This window comes from Dryobates pubescens, chromosome Z (assembly GCF_014839835.1).
Source record: "Dryobates pubescens isolate bDryPub1 chromosome Z, bDryPub1.pri, whole genome shotgun sequence".
In the NCBI taxonomy this organism is placed as follows: domain Eukaryota; kingdom Metazoa; phylum Chordata; class Aves; order Piciformes; family Picidae; genus Dryobates; species Dryobates pubescens.
In genome coordinates this window covers 105,587,968-105,591,205 of record NC_071657.1, presented here as the reverse complement: position 1 = coordinate 105,591,205, position 3,238 = coordinate 105,587,968, and the positions used below count along the sequence as shown (strand labels likewise).

General features: G+C 42.9%; 1 non-coding gene across 1 annotated transcript; it reads left to right on the top strand.

The window, feature by feature from the left end:
* The first annotated feature begins 2,901 nt into the window (after nt 1-2,901).
* On the top strand, nt 2,902-3,008 carry LOC128899538 (U6 spliceosomal RNA). The gene has a single exon (XR_008463132.1). It is a non-coding gene; the product is annotated as a U6 spliceosomal RNA (small nuclear RNA).
* The last annotated feature ends 230 nt before the right edge of the window (nt 3,009-3,238 follow it).

Here is a 3,238-nt window from a genome sequence, read left to right as displayed (position 1 = left end):
AGTAATGTGACTAACATTATGTGTTTGTCCAAAAGATTAATTGCAATTTGGGTTCAAATTAGTTGAACGTAAGCTAAAACTGTCATTCAACAAAACTAGCATTAATAGGATTCCCCAAATACAATATTTTGTACTAAACTTTTGTTTTCCATGTATAACTAAAATTAGAAGTAGCTATATTGTAAAAAAAAAATATTAGCAGCCCTTGCAGATCACCTGGTGATCCTTAGTCCCAGGTGCAGTTCAGAGACATCAGGACATCTGTAAAGGAAAAGAAATCTACTCAGTTTTATCTTAACCAGCATAATTTGGTTGAAAGGTGGGTACTATGGTAGCACCACTACCATTGTCCCAACATGAGGCATTTTAACCAACGCCAGCTGGCTCAAATACTGTAGGTGTCTGAGAAATGCTGTACCCCTGTGAGCTATATCTGGGAGATGGAAACATTCCTAGCAATCACACTGTCCTTTTCTTATCTGCTCTGCAGTGTTTGGCACAATGTCAGTTAAAGGTGCAGTATTGGTGTTCAGTTGCCTAAAATCAGTTGTAAACTGCCACTGTCCATCTGGCTTTCTCACTGGCTAGACAGGAGAATTATAGGGAGAACAAGTGAAAGTGATAATATCTCTTTTTTTCCCAAGTCTGTTTTGTGGCAACAGACTTGGAAATTTGTCAAGGCACGAGTGTGTGGCTGCAGGTAGAGGGTACTGTTTTACATTTGTGATTTCTGATGGGGGGAGGGATATTAAGGTCTCTAATAACTGAATACATTTAACTGTGTTATTTTTAGCCTGTGTTGCTGTGAAACTCCAGGCAGTCCCACCTGGAAGTTTCCACACTTTACTACTGAGTAAATCAAATCTTAAGATGTTAATGTTGGTGGCACCAACCAGTACCTCAGCATGGGTTAACCTTTCCTTCCATGGAAGCTGTAATGTGATTTTTGTAGTGGGGCACTTGTTTACAATTCCACTGTATCCCTTATATGTTACTTTGCAGTGATCAGGTTTTGCATCAAGGTCCTTAGGAGTCTCACTACTGATTACAGACACCTGTGCTCCTGTGTCTATTACACAACTTACACAAACTCTCTGAGGCCCTACCGGAACTTCAGTAATGGGCTTGAGACAGTTATTATAGAGCAATAGTATTGCTATTACCTGCCAGGGAGGGTGAGTCACTGCATATTTTTTTCAGTTGAGCATTCCTTTAAGTGAAGTGAGTCCCCATTTGGAGCAGTAGGCACAACTTCCTCTCCAACTATCTGCTATCTGGCTTTTCCTGGCAAGGTTGTTGGTTTTTGGTTTGTTTTTGGTTTGTTTGTTTTTTCCTCGCTCTGTAGCTTGAGGATTTTTTCCCCACTAATGCTTGAGGATTTGCAATGGTCATACCATGTAATGCCTGCCACGTTAAGTCCAGTTCTAGAGCTCTATGCCAAAAGCCATTTTCTTCTTTGTCAGATTTTGTTTTAGAAGCTGGTTTGGCTTAACAGCCTGAACCTGATGAATTCATTGTGTACGTTCTGTAACTTCCCCTGTAGTTGTTTTGCTTCAGTCCATGTGACACCCATAATCCACTGCTTCTTGCACAGCTTCACTCCAGGTTGTTACATGTGCCAGCTGCTGTGGAGTCTGCCCCTGAGATGCAGAAGCATTCACAGCATGGGCAGTTTGTGTGCAGCCCCGAGTGTTAGCTACACGTTTTAAGGCTGTCCAGGAGGCCATGGATAGAGGGATTTAACTGTGCAGGGTTGATAGGAGCTGACATCAGAGACCTGCTTAGTGCATCCTTCTCATACATCACTTGTATGCTGCTGCTTTTTGCACAGACCCCGTGAGATCTGAGAAACTGGCAGTTTTAATAACAAAAGGCTCTTTCATGTGGCTGCAAGCTGCCTGCCCAGAAATGAGCCTGTGAAGTTTCTGAAGAATCAATATCACTGTCTAGTGACTAAAAATACTCCAGGACCCCAATAGCCTCATGCTTTCTCCTCACTTAATTGGATTTGATCTCCCCCCATTAGGGAAACTTGCTGCATATATCTGTCGCTGACTCATCGGGATGCCTGGAGTGCTTCTGAGACCTAACTCAGCTGAAGACCATGAAATGGAGCACATCATAACATGAACATTGCCATCCCCCTCATCTTTAACTTCAGTTTTAGTCAGTGGTTGTAAAGACATTGGGTTCTGGAGCCAGGTCACAAGTTTTTAACAGGAACATTGCTGTCACTCTCACTGCCCCAGACAACTGCAATGTCCCTGGATCCACACAGTGTAGTGATTTGTGGAATTGTTTAACTGAGACTGAGGATGCTATTAGGCCCAATAAAAGATTTAATTTTTCCTGTAATTTCCTTCTTCACTCTTTGGCTGAGGCAAATAGTGTTTTAAGTTCCCAGTGTTCCCTATTTAGGGTTTGGGGTTCAGCAATGAGGATATCTACTCTAGCTTCCATTTCCTCCTTTCCAAAAAACAGCACTGTCTGTAACTTTTCCTGGCTCTGTCTTTCAGAAGTCAACAGTGCTTCCAATTTCTCCTTTTCAGAAACCAACACTGGTACTAGCTTTTCCCAGCTCTTTCTATCAAAAGACACTGATGTCTCCAGCTTCTCTTGGCTCTCTTGCAAAAGCTGGTAACTTGTCTGATTTTTCTCTCTCAGAGACCAATGATGTTCCTAATTTCTCCAGACTCTCCCTCCCAAAACCCATTGATGTTTTCAATACCTTCTTTCTGGACTTCAGGGTAGTCTATTCTACATTTTCAGTTCCTTCCAGGGAAAGCAGCTGCCTGATTTCTCTCCGTGCCCTTGACAAGCAAGCCTTGAACACCACAGAAGTGATTCCTTTGCCTTTACCTCTTTTGATCTTCTAATACTCCTACATCATACTATGTATCTGCGCTTGCTTCGGCAGCACATATACTAAACTTGGAACGATACAGAGAAGATTAGCATGGCCCTTGCACAAGGATGGCACACAAATTTGTGGAGTGTTCCATAAATTTTTTTACTGGCCAATGTGATGCCCATCCACAAGAAGGGCTGGATAGAGGATTCTGCAAACTACAGGCCTGTCAGCCTGACCTCAGTGCTAGGAAAGATTATGGAGCAGATCATCTTGGGGGCAATCACAGCACACCTGCAGGATGGCTAAGGGATCAGGCCCAGACAGAATAGATTTAGGAAGGGCAGGTCCTGCCTCACCAACCTGATCTCCTTCTATGATCAGGTGACC